Below are 14,220 nucleotides of genomic sequence, written 5' to 3'. Positions count from 1 at the left end.
ATTGATGGTTCATGGATACAATAGGCAGAACGAGCTTTACCCTATCTTGCAACTTTGCATTGTAATATTGACAACTTTTGACAACTATTGACAACTTTTCACAACTTTTCACAACTACTGACAATTATTGACAACTTTTGACAAATCTTGACAACTTTTGACAACTATTGACAACTATTGACAACTTTTGATCTCAATGATCATAAAATTTGGTTTAGTTGTCCAAGATAACCAAATTCAACACTTGGAATTTAGATAATACCAATTGTCATTCATAAGTTCCATTGAATTTCAATATTATCAATCTATAACATGCTAAATTTTTCATAACTCAACCATTCATTATTGAATATACATTGTTCATAAGTTGTTCAAAACATAACCATTCTTTTTGAAATGACTATACATTGTTCATAACTTAACAATTCTTAAGATGTTAATAATTTTTTCAAAGTATAAAGATATGCACACAACAGACAAATTAGATCAAATATCACCTTTATATATATATACAAATGTGGAATAAAATCTTTACAAAAATATGGCATATTTGCCAACTCAACAAAATGTATAAAAATGGTATATGTGCCAACTCAATAAAATGTACAAAAATGACACATGCGCCAAATTAATACAAGTTTTATAAAACTATGGCATATGCCATCTCATGATTGACATACAATGGCCACAACTAACAATATATAACTCTAACAAATCCTATAGCTGTGGTGGATCATCAAAATCGAGCCTCTTTGAAGTACTTTGTGGTTCTATAGATGTATGCTGAAAAACAATTCAAACAAGTTAGATTACTTATGTCAATAATAATTTACAATTGTCAAATTAACATCAAATAAATATAGTGTACTATTATTTCTCTACAATTGAATAGTTGAATACCTCATGTTGTGTTTTTTTTGCTAAAATTCGTTCTGCAAATGATGATCCCCTTTGAGGATTAGGAGTCCTACCAAATTGGGTAGAGGATTTGTGTTATGCTCATATCGTGAAGATGATTACACCAGTTAGAATACAATTGATACAAGTCAACACACACACACACACACACACACACACACACACACACACACACACACACACACACACACACACACACACACACAACTGACAAATAAACATAAACTATAAATATATCTACTTCTATTTAAACGAATGTTTATAACACAGAATAAACGTGTACCAGCGGCTCTAATGGTTCTCCTGTATCCTAGGAGGGGTTATCAATGATGAAACATGAATTGATGTTCTCTGAATGTAAAATGATAATATTGTAATACAATGAATGTACATGTGCATTTAATCATGAAATTTAAAAATAATATGCCTCTTACATCTCTTCTTCGAATGCATGATCAAGTGCATTCATCATTGTTGTAAATGATCCTAGCCATTGTTGTACATGTACAAGACAAAATATGTTAGGCTCAATCAATCTAGATGAATGTGTATAATCATAATAGTTTAGAAAAAAATCTAAATCATGCTACAGTAACTCATGTAAGCTCTTAAAACTAATATATCTTGATTAAAATTATGCTCAATTACCTTTTTCCGATTAGGTGTCCTTGACAATGACCTTTGCAAAGGAGAAATCTCAGCCACATGTGACATAACCTAAAAGAGTAACATAACTAATATTCACAAACATATAATGTTAGCATAAAGTTAACTAATCAAAATTGGAATGAGATGCATATTCAATACAAACTATAAACAAGATGTGTACAAAGAAGCTGCATAACTCTCTAGGCCAAATGAAATGGTGGTAATAGTGGCATCATGAACTTGTGAAAGCTAGTCCACAATCAACACCTGTCAAACCCCATACAAAGATACATTAGAAAGTTAATATACATTATAAAACATTAATTTGAGTTCAAAGTCTTATTCTATTTTGACATGAATTGTAAATTTTTTACATTTGATGAAGATACAGGTGCAAGCGTTGTGGTAGGTGTGGTGGATGACGTACCAAAATTTTCTACATCTTGAAATGCATAATGTTTGTATTACTTTAATTTGAACTATAATTAAAAATCTAATTATATTCGGGCATTTAAAGTATTTAATAATTAAAACATTATAAATTCAAATCAAAATACCTGACTAGCAAAGACCTACTACATTAGGTCATCTATGAGGGCCATGTCATTTGGTCCACCAACCTCACAACTAGCCCCACAATGTGTGCACTCATGGTAGCTTGAAAAATTTGCACATGCAATAGTATCTACCTCATATCATACCTCATAGCAAGTAATGCACTCGTAATCGCTAGGCATGCTAGAAGTAGGTGGTATAACTGCAACACTATCATCTACTGTTGCACCATCGTGTGCTCCTGCACCATCATTTGAGCCAAGAGGATATGCTGATTGTGTCCCATGTTGGATGATGGTGTCAGTCAATGTGGCAGATTCCTAAAGAGTCTTTATCTCCAGAAACTCCTTCGGGGCTATAGGGATCATCATGTGCGCAAGGGGTTTCATAGCTAGTGGAACTCGATTCTAGGGGTTCTGTACCCATTGAGCCCTTGGTCTATCTTGAGAAAATCCTCTACCTCTACCTTGGAACTGCCTCATATCAAAATAATTAGGGATCTCATTCAGGATGAACTCACAATATAGTTTTCTCAAAAAATATAAAGGCACCTCAAGGTTATTGCAAGGAGGTTGGTCAAAGATCATCCACCACCTATCACAAAATTGTGCTTTCATGGCCATGCGATTGCACTAATGTATAAGAAAACTCTTTGAATTAAGAGGTAGGGTCTCCTAGGTCTAGGGATCAATGAAAAGAGAAAATATTTATGTTTTGCTTATTTCTTTATTTTTTACAGCATCATATGAGAGACCTTACGTATAAGAGTTGCGACATGAGTTTCTCTATGCATCCCATTCAATGACTTGTTTTGAAACTTTTTCAACACTATCCACTATTGTTTCTAGGGCTTGGGAAAGGTCTACATGGTGTTGGTGCTTTGATGCTTTCAATCTAGCCACTAGGTTGGAAATGGTTACCCTATTTTGTGCTAGTCGACCTAGTAAATCCTTGTGTGGTTTGGGAAGGGTTTATCGGAGGTTTAGGAGGATTACAGGGCATATTTTGCTGAGGGCGAATGTTTTGTTGAGGGGGGGTATTTTGTTGAGTATTTGATATCAAATTTACAAAATAAAATAAAATAAATAAAAAACTAAAAAACTATAGCAAAATTCAAAATAGAGAAAAATAAAAAATGCATAAATAAACTATAAACAAACCACTCCAATGACTTGGCATTTTGTTTTGGCTTATAGGGCTAAAATCATGATCGTGGTTGCGCACTATAGCTAGGTCGTAATCCTTTTTTGGTGGAGGTCGCAGGTAGAATGACCCAGTCATTTTTCTAAAACAAATTATAATCAGAAAAATGCGTATGGGTTATTAAAACTAAAACACCATGAACACGTTACTAATAAGATTAGTAATGCATACAAGTTAGAGTTGGGATTTTCTAGACCATAACTCGAGCCAACTATTTAATTTTTCAAATAACCCAATCGGGTTATGTTCATTTTTGAGTTTTTTAGATGGTGGCCTTTTTTTGTTCACCATCTTGGTGCACTTACCTTGGTAGCTTATTGGATAAAGATGAAGATATTATGAGGGAAAATTCCAAATTATTTTCTAATGTATTGATTGTGGAGCATGATTTGGACTTGTTGGGCCAAGAGTATCTTTTAAGAGAGATACCTGATCTCATCTCAGAGGATATGAATAAATCCCTAAGTAAGATCCCTTCTGAATAGGAAGTTCCAATGCTAGTGTTCCTTTGAGGGCAACAAAGCACCTAGGATTGATGAGTTCCCAATGTTTTTCTTTCAAAACATTTGGGATATTCTGGCTAAAGATGTGGGTTGTGTGGTCAAAGAGTTCTTTGGGAGTAGGAATTTACTTAAGGAATTGAACAACACTTTCATTATTCTCATACCCAAAGTGGCTAGTACTAGTTCCTTTTCTATCTTCAGGCCTATTAGCCTTTGCAATTCCTTGTACAAAATCATTTCTAAGGTTTTGGTGTTATATATTAAGGGGTTTCTCCCTCATATCATTTCCGACCAACAAAATGGGTTTGTCTCGAGGCACCAAATTTTGGATTCTATTTTGATTGTGCATGAAAACTTCCATTTTGTCTAGGTAAACAAGAAGGCATGTTTTTTGTTGAAGCTAGACCTTTTGAAAGCCTATGACAAAGTCAATTGGTGATTCCTCCTTAAATTCCTTAGGGCCTTTAGGTTTGGGAATAAGGTGGTGCAAAAGATTGGTCATCTCATCTCTACTTCGAGGTTCTACTATTATTAATGGTTCCCCTTTTGGATTCTTTAGTAGCTCTCTAGGCGTTAGGCATGAAGATCCTATCTGGGCAGGTTTATCCAAAAAGTGGTGTTGGAAAGGAATCTTAAGGGGCTCTCCCCTTGTCCATCCTATTAAGTTTGTTTCCACTAATAGTTTGTGGATGATACCATCATTATGGGCGAAGCCTCAATTAGAGAAACTAAGTTTCTATAAGGTTTTTTTTAATCAAATATGAGGCAACTTTTGGTCTGAAACTTAGTCTTTCTAAGAGCTCTATCTTCTTCTTGAACACTCCAGAGTATAGAAAATAAAGGATTGTATCAATTCTTGATTGTTCTTTCTTTAAGCTATCTTTGACCTATTTGGGATTACATTTGTGTACAAATGCAGTCCCAGATTCTTCTGGAATAGTTTATTGGATAGATTCCAATCCAAGTTAGAAGGGTGGAAGGGGGCTTTGTTAATCCAAGTTGGTAAACTTCAATTGATTAAGGCTTCCTTTCAGAACCTCCATGTTTATGCTATGAGATAATTTAAGGTTCCCAAAAAATTCATGATGAAAATCGAATAAATCCAACACAATTTCTTATGGACTGATACTAAGATTAGAAATCATATTCATTCAGTCACCTAGGATCAGGTGTGCCTTCCCAAGAGGCTTGGGAGGTTAGTGATTAGAAAGATCAGAGAGTTTATTTTGGCTTTGTTAAAGAAGTAATTGTAGAGATGCTTGATAGGAGTCAATGAATGAAGTAAGATATTTTCCAGCAAATATCTTGCTAATTATGCTCACTTTGGTGAATTTCTTAATGAAAATTAGGTGATTCCTGCTAGTTTGGCTCTTTGGAACTTTATCTCCAAATCCAAATTATCATTTCCAAGGGCTTAAGGTGGTGTTTGGGTAATGGTAAGAAATTTTTGTTTTGGGATGATTAGTGGACTCCAGACTACCCCCTTAAGAATCTCACTTGGGCTTCTCTTTTTAAGGATGATTGTATCAGAACAATGGGTTGTTTTGTTGCCGATTATATTAGTCATGGTCGTTGGAAGGATTTAACTTAGTTTTCTCTTGAGTAAAATCACTTCTTAGATTGAATTCAAACCCCTTCTTTTCAATTGGAGGATAGGATGGTTTGGTTTGGCTCTTTGAATGGTGTCTTCTAAGTTTCAAATTCATTTTATTTGTAGATTGAGGTTTTCTCGCCGCCCCCGACCCCCCCCCCCCTCCTTTGGGATGGGTCATGGAATTCTAAATTGGTCCCAAAAATTAATATCTTCTCTTGGCTTATAACGTAGAATAAAGTTTTAACTATTGATAATTTATATAGAAGAGGCTTTCTATTTCCTAACGTGTGTTACTTGTGTGAGGAGGCTATGGAGAATTCATACCATATTCTCTTTGGTTGTAACTTTGTGATGGAAATCTGGTCGCACATTTTGCACCTTTGGAGTCTACATTGGGTCTTTATAGGATCATTCGTTGATGGATGGTTCTAATAGAAGGCTCCCTTTGATAATTCTTCTCTCATATTTCTTTGGTCCTTCATTATGCCTCATATTGTGTGGGGTGCTTGGAAAGAAAGAAATAACATAATTTTCAGGAACTCGGTGTGCTCTACCCACAATCTGGATTTTAAGATTTGTTTAGCTCTTAAGGAAATTTTTCTTTCCAGGTTGCCCAATATGCCTCTGAGTCGCCCAAGAGTGTTGATTTCTCGTTATGATCGATAGGTTGCCTTGAATTGGAAACTCCCTTGTCAAATCTCCATCTCCATTCAAAAGATGAAACAGTCCAATGAGAATGTGAATTGGAGGGCTCCTCCTAGGGATTGGATCAAAATCTTTGCCAAGGTGGCCAAGGGTAATCTGAGGTTGGTTGGATATGGGAGAGTGGCTCGTGATCACAATGGTAGGTTTGTTTCAGTGGTGGCCCTCCCTTTGGATATTTAGACAAACCACTTTGTCGAAGTAAATGCAACCTACATTGGTCTCAAATTGGCTCAATCTCAGGGGTTTAAGAAGGTTTGGATTGAGGAAGATTCCCTTAACATTATCAACTTCTTAAGGAGGGCGCAAGAGCCTAGTTGGACTATTCATTGGTTGATCTTTGATTACATTGCTATTTTGTAGTCTTTTGATGAATGTATTATATCTCATATATATATGAAGGGTAAACATGTGGTATATTTCTTTGCTAAGGTTGGTGTTTGCAGGGACTCAATCCATTGGTGATGTGTTGATGACCCCCTTCCTTTTGATATATTTTGGTCCTAGACATGGTTGGGATTTCCATGACCCCTCGCCCCTTCGATGTTGTAAGATTTTCAAATTATTACTTTCTAAGGCGTCTCTTCCTTACTTGGCCATTATATTACTCCTTGTCACTTCAGTATTGAAGTCACATGAATTTTGAGTAGAATAGGAAATTGTGACCTATTTATCCTTTGGGCTCTAGTTATTTTTAGAATTTGCCCTATTAGTCCATCTCTGCTTGCTTGCTTGGTCACTTTTTGGGGGTTTCTTGTAAGATCATGGGTGAGGATAAGAATAGAATTGTTGAATATTCCATCATTCGTACGTATATGATTGTTTGATTTTTTGTTTTTGAGTTGCTATAATTTGTTAGCCTATTTAGGCTCCTATTTGTTATTTGTTAAAACCGTAAATGCAGGTTATCCATTTCTACTTTGTATAAATCTATCACATAATGCAAGGGATGTTATTCAATTGCTCTACCAAATTTGATGTAGTATCACAGCATAATCGATTTTGTGCCTACAATTTTGTGTTGATTTAAATGCGATGGTCGATCAAGTCATTGCTACAATCCAATTTATATAGGCATTCTTTACATAGCCAAACCACTTATTGTTGGTTGTGCGAGGTGTCAAATATTGACTAGGTCGATCCATGCCAATCCATTCAGACAGAGGAGGAGATACAGACTTCATGATAGATGTTGTTGGAGTGCAAAGAAGGCATCCATGTTCTGAATGATCGACTCGCAGGTCTTGAGAAGAAGAGTGTCATAGAAGCCTCATTTTGGTTCGTTGGAGCCCATGGATTCATATCAACACTTTGACTCAGTAATTGAATCTTTTTGGATTGCTTGAGGATCCATCCATAAGGCATTATTTCCTACGGATCCATTTGCTAGCAAAAGCTGAAAGCTTACATCAAAAGCACCTATCTCTCGATCATAATATGACAAATAATCAAAGAAGAGGCTGCAAGGGAAGATCCGTGCGAGGGTGCGTCGAGTATTTCATCGACTACAGTCCTTTTTGATAGCGATCTATGTCCATGGTGGTATATTGGCCCAATCTATCCTCTTCCATTGTATATGGCATAAGGTGAATCCACATTATTTATGGTGATCAATGCTTTCTTTAATTCCACTTCTTGGTACGTGGAAATCGCTACATGGGTAGTCTATTTTTCATTACCAAGTTGATTTTTGTGGTGTGAGACCTCAACAATTGGTTGTTGGTAGACTATGGCTTCTACACGTTCCTTATCTCTTTGAGCAGTTCATTTGAAGATTGAGTTTTTTGTATAGCCAGGCAATATACTTGACCTGTGACTTTTGTCTCCTTCTACAGGATCATTATTATCTTCAGTTTCAACACTTTTGCATATTCTATGAGGTCATTAAAGGCCATTCTATCATTGTTCATGTTTCAAGCATAGCTTGTAAGGGATTGCGAGTTCAAATTGAGGCGACTCATCCTTGTAAGGGATTGCGAGTTCAAGCATGTCTCAATTGTGAGGAGGTGTGGAGTTTACAATTTTACCACAATTTGTGGTTGGGCATATCAACAAGTTGAAAGACCCTAGTACACATCCAGAAATATATTTCTCCTATCTACCACATAGGAAATCAATCTTGATTTATAGATCAAGAAAATTTTGTCTCGACCAAACACAAAATTTGTAACATGCTTAGAGCATTAATCTCAAAATGTCTAGGATCTTTAGTAATGTTAAAATTCATGCTAGTCATCAAATAGGCCATTTAAGCCTTGGAGTGGTTATGGTGGTCACAATATGTTGAACATATTCATTTTTATTGCTGATATTCAATAAATCTGAATATGTAAAATGAGATAAATTTGTTTCATCCTCTAAAGTTAGTGGTCATAAGTGTGGACCTTTCAGGTGAATCAAAGTCATAAGATGACACCATGGCAAGAAGCTCTCCATTTTTTTTGCTTCCAGACTCTCAACTACTATGTGGGAATAACTATTCCACATGGAGGTCCAAACTCAAAACTCAACTTGAGTTTGAGGAAGTTTGGGATGTGGTAAGCAGTACCACGACATGGCATAAAATAGATGCTGATGAGCAGGAGAAATTTCATCAAGCCGACAGAAAGACAAAGTTGATTATCTTGTCTAATGTGTCTGATGAAGTTCAGCCTTTCATCCGAGACTCGTCCATAGCCAAAGACACATGGGACAAGCTCAACACGTTGTATGAGGCGAAGAATCAAAATAAGATCCTAAATTTGCAGAGTCAGCCACACAGTCTGAAAAATGAAGAATGGAGAACAATTAGAATCCTTCCTTAAAGGATTATAGAGTTGAGAGCTTCCCTCCAAGCATTGGGAAAAACAATTGATGATGTGTTTTTGGTGCCTATTGTTTTACGAACTTTACTATCTAGACACAAAGTGTTTGTGACAACTTTGAATGTCAATGAGACAACACCCAATTTTGAGAAGTTGGTGAATCTACTCCAAAAAGAAGAGTCTATAAGTCAAGAATGTGATCAGGATGATCATCCATGACTATGCTAGTGTTAGGCCCAATATGGAAAGCTAATGTACTGAGAGGGAAGGGGTGAATCAGTACTCCAAAACTTTTCTTTAATAATAACCTTGCTGTTATGCATAAACAGAATAGTGCAGTAACATAAAATAAAGTTAAAACAAACAGATAACAATCATACATGATTCACTCCATAACACATATATTTTGGTTACGCAGAAACTCTTGGTTAGAGAGAAAAACTGCGGTGGGGATGGCACCCACAACTTCACTACTACAATAATAAAGATTGCTCGGTTAGAGCTACATGTTTAGCTATTTCTGATAGCTTACCCTGTTAGGAGTAACAAGATCTATTAGATCTACCTTGCTAAAGGATTTCACAACATTATTCTAAATGTTGCACCTGGTTAGAGGCTTTACACTTTATAGACTTGGTTAGAGTCTTTTACCCTGCTAAAGGTTTCTCTTTCAACTTCACAATATTACAATAAAATCATTACAAACATCTACAACTTTACATCTAAAATGTTATAGCAGATTCTATGTGCTCAGAATAAGATTACCTTGCTTATAGCATACCTCGGTAACCCATATAGTAACCCGGTAAACCCTTCTGTTTACTCTGCATGTTCTTCGACTGTTATCTGAAAACCTTCTCGGTGACCTCTGTGTCTCTGTAATAGTCTTCCTTCATACATATATGCACACACCTTGCTCTTAATCCATGCTGTATAAATAGATCTCTTAAAACGGTGATCCAATTCGTTGCTTCGATCTTACAAACAAGATTCCTCGAATGAATAACTAAACAAAATACTTCATTGGTTAGATTGATCTTGTAATCATACACAATCTTCTAGTGCAATTTCCAATGTAATAACGGTTAGATGTGCCTCAATTCTTGTAACACGTTTTCATATGCATTTCCAGGTTCAATGTATCTAGTAACACGTTTCACTTGGTGAATATCAACTTGTGTATTAACTTTACTGCTCGGTAGTCTCAAAAAGATACTCGGTAGACAACTCGGTATATACTGTGTTCTGTGACAGCTTTCTTCTGTAACCGACTAGACTGTGCATACCAACTTCTCTGTTTATACCGACTGCATGATTCGGTAGTGCTAACCGACTAGAATATATAGTATGACTTTGAATATAAAAACTAATGGCAACTTGATAAGTAGTAACAATCTCCCCTTTTGACATTAGTTGAGATGTTTGACAAAAACTACTTTCAAAGTCATAACTCAAAAATCTATATACTTTGCAAAATGACTACACTTGACAATATATACAATAGTCAATGAAATAGTATATGCAGATATACTCCCCTTATCATTATTCTGTATATTACTTGGATTTTGCATACTCGGTTTTGTTCTGTGCTTGTGTGCTCTGCTCGGTATACTCCCCTGTATACAATACTCAAAACTGTATTACCAAAACTGTATTACTCTCCAAGTATAGTATATTACTCCCCTTATGTAGTATCCTTATGTAGTATTACTCCCCTTTTTTGACAAACATCAAAAACTTAATTTCCATCCAGGGGCGGTAACTGATCAAAAATAGATTTATACTTGTTTCGGGCCTCGATGAGTGCGACTGAGAGTGCATCCTTTACACTTTCCATTAAAGAATTTTGTGCTTGAATATCAACCATTAGTGATATTAAGCCATCAAGAGTGCTTCCCTCTTGTGTAGTTGATAGGCGTGTAGCTCGGTTAATCTGCTCTTGAACTATTGAGAGATGAGGAAGGAATAATGTCTAGAGGGCCATTATATCCATCCTGATCTTATGCTCTTCATTTCTGAGTTCTAACTGTTGAGCCATGAGCTGCTGAAGCTTGGTATAAAAATTCTGAACTGAATTAGGTTCGGTGGTCAACTTAGTTGAGAGATCGGTGATCTCTTTCTCAATTGCATCAGTTTTATTCTTGATATCTTTAATGAATAAGGAAAATGTACAAAGTTTCTGAAATAAATAAAGAATATGCTTGAGTTGAGGGGACAACTTAGCAATGAATTTGACAAGCTTTACTTTTCCTATAGCGAGAGCTTTTTGTACCTCTTCTATCATCTTTGCAGTAAGCTCTTTATCTTTTAGCTTGCTCAAGTAATCGGATGCATCAACTCCAGATGTTTCTATTTGAGTAAGGAGTTCATCCAGTTGAATGTGGATGGCTGCATCGGTTGACACTCTTGCTGAAGGTAGCATATCTGTTAGCAGTGTCTTCACCTTCTATAGTACTTTATTCTTCTTTTGAATGGCCAATTGTTTTTCTTGTTCTGCCTTTGCTTTGCATAGTTCACCAAAATCAGTAAGTGCTTGCCCTTTTAATTTTGAGATATCCACATTGGGCAACACTATCGGTTTAGTTAAATCAATTTTGAAACTATGCTTTCTCACCTTCTTCTCTTTACCTTTGATCAGTTGTACTAAGACAAGTGCTTGTGAGGCTTGCTGACCCTTGGTAGGTTGCTCGGTAGATGCAACACTTTGGTCTGTTCCTGTAGCCATTGTGGTGTCCTTGGGTGTCTTGGTACTAGGGGTCTCAGCTATAATATTTTTAGTGCTTGACGGTGCTTGAGACTTCTAATCTTTAGTTGTATCTTCTGCTGCTTCAGACTTGTGACCTTCGGTGCCTTGATCTGTATCCTTAGGAGCTTCGGTAGAGACAGGTGGCTTGATCGGCAGATAAGGCTGAACTTGTTCTAAGACAGATTCACTAGATACAAGTTTTGCATAGGTAGTGCCTTCTATCATTTCCTGCTCCAGTGCTTCTGCATCCATGACATCTTCATCAATTTGAATAGTGTCAGCCAGGTCTTGCTTGGTAGCATCAGGACCTTGCTCGGTGACATCAGGATCTTGCTCGGTGACATCAACAATTTCAATTTGAGATTGTTCACCGACATCCTTTCATTTGAAGATATCCAGCCATTTGGCTTTTGTCTCATTTTCTACATCAATGTATAGCCCATTCATCAATTTTAAGGCTCTCTGTCTGACAAGAAATTTAGAATTGGATGTTGTCAAATGTTCTTTAATTTCTGCTACAGACATATCAGGAAATAGATGGACTAGACTTCTTTCTCTTATTTGTTTCTTTGAGTCCATTGCATATTTCCATTTGTTATCAATATGTAAGTATAATTCACTCGGAAGTGATTTTACTAGTTCTAATGGAGCTAGCCGAAACTTTAGAAGTGTGCAAATGATAGCTTCTTCAATTTGTCGCTTCTCATCATTATTCCTAGTCTCATACTTGACATATCTAAATCTTGCAAATCCACCATATTCTTTAAGATTGGCACAAAAGTTTTCAACACTATGAATATTTACCTTTTTGCTTTTTACTATCTGAAATTTGTTTGCATCATCGGATTCTATATCACTAGACTCTTTTGCCAAAATGAGTCTCCGAGTAGCTTTCTTGTAGGTTTTGGTTACCTTGGGAACAATAACACTCTTTTGTTTCTTACTCGGTGATGCAGCTGATGCTCTAGTGTTGGGTCTCTTTGTTGGTGGAGTCGGCAGGGCCTTTGTAATGTCCTGTTTCTTTCTTTTCAAAACTTTACCCTTAGTCAACTCGGTACTTAATGTTATTGCTGCCTCTTGAGCTTCTGATTCCTCTTCGGTAATGGCAAGAGTGCCTTTGACAGGTGTAGAGGAGGATTCTTCTCTGAATTTCTCAGATAAAACCTTTATCATCTTTGTAGCCTTTCTTGTAGCTTTGGGTACTACAATGCTCATTTTCACTTTTTCTTTCACTTCTTCATAAGTTCCATATCTCAGTTCAGTAGCATGCCTTGGCAATGAAAGATAGGCATCAATTTGTTGTTGTGTAATATCATTGTCAATCTCATAACCCATTGGTGGCAAAGATTGAGTCCTTGGTTCAACAACATTCATATAACAGTAATCGGTGTCTACCTCAAAACATATATCATCCTTATATTTCTCTACCAGTTGTGGTGGAATCCGGTACCTGTTGTGCATCTTCTCTTGAAATTTGCTGAAATAGTCATACATGATAACATTAAAATTATCACCCAATTTCTTGATAAAGTCATTGATTTGATGGGTGATAGGTCGGTGTAGCTCCCAAACTACTTTACCGACTAAGGGAAAGAACTTCTCAAAGTAGAAAAACATGCATACAAGAAGTGAACCAAACTTCAGTGTGTTTTCCGAGTTGTTCTTCTTCGGCTTCCTTATTGTGTTAAGGTTCTCAAACAAGTTCTTCAGTAGCACTTCATATAAGTCTACTTTCATTCCCTTTTTCACTATTTTGTAGGCTAAGTCAACTGCTGCACATGGTACATTGTTTTCCCTTGCTGATTGGAAGAAACAGTAACCAATAACTCTAATTGCAAACTTAAGTTCTGCATCAGTGACATTGTTCAATTTCAGTCCTCGGTAATAAGATTCTACTCCAGTTAGACTGATTAACTCCTTCTATGATATCATTTTCTGTGCTCGTGCATGATCATAGATAGGATACCCGGTGATCACATGAATGATTTCCTTAGTGATTTTGAATGGTTGCTCCTCTAGCCACATAAAATCATCATGGACTCTGCTTAAAACAAACTTAACCCACTAGGGTTTGAACACATGGGGATAGGCTAGGGCTTAAGTTAATCCCTTGATTTTGATATGCTCATACTTGCTATCCATTTTGCCATCGGTACAAAGTTCATCATATGTGTCACTAATCTCAACATGACTGAGTTCTTCAACACGACATTTGGTGAAGAATCTAACATCTTCAACTAACAAGACTCAATCAGTGATGAGTGAGAATGCAGTTTTGTCATCCGGTTTAGAGGCAACTTTAGGAGTCAAAGAGTACTTCAGCGAGGGCTTCTCCACATTCTTGACAACTACGGGATCTTGGATCTTGGGCGCCATTGTAGATTTCAGGTAAAAACTTAGCAAATTATCCGTAGGGTTTGACGATTTACAAATGACTGACGCTTCACACTCGGTAGATAGTAGCAATTTGACAAGATCGGAAACCAGCTTAACGGTGTGATGAGATTTGATGTAAATACCTTGAAATTTGCTCTGAATGAAGTTTGA

The sequence above is a fragment of the Cryptomeria japonica genome, chromosome 5 (genome assembly GCF_030272615.1).
Source record: "Cryptomeria japonica chromosome 5, Sugi_1.0, whole genome shotgun sequence".
Classification (NCBI taxonomy): domain Eukaryota; kingdom Viridiplantae; phylum Streptophyta; class Pinopsida; order Cupressales; family Cupressaceae; genus Cryptomeria; species Cryptomeria japonica.
The sequence above is the reverse complement of the archived record's forward strand: the minus strand, read 5'-3'. Positions refer to the sequence as shown.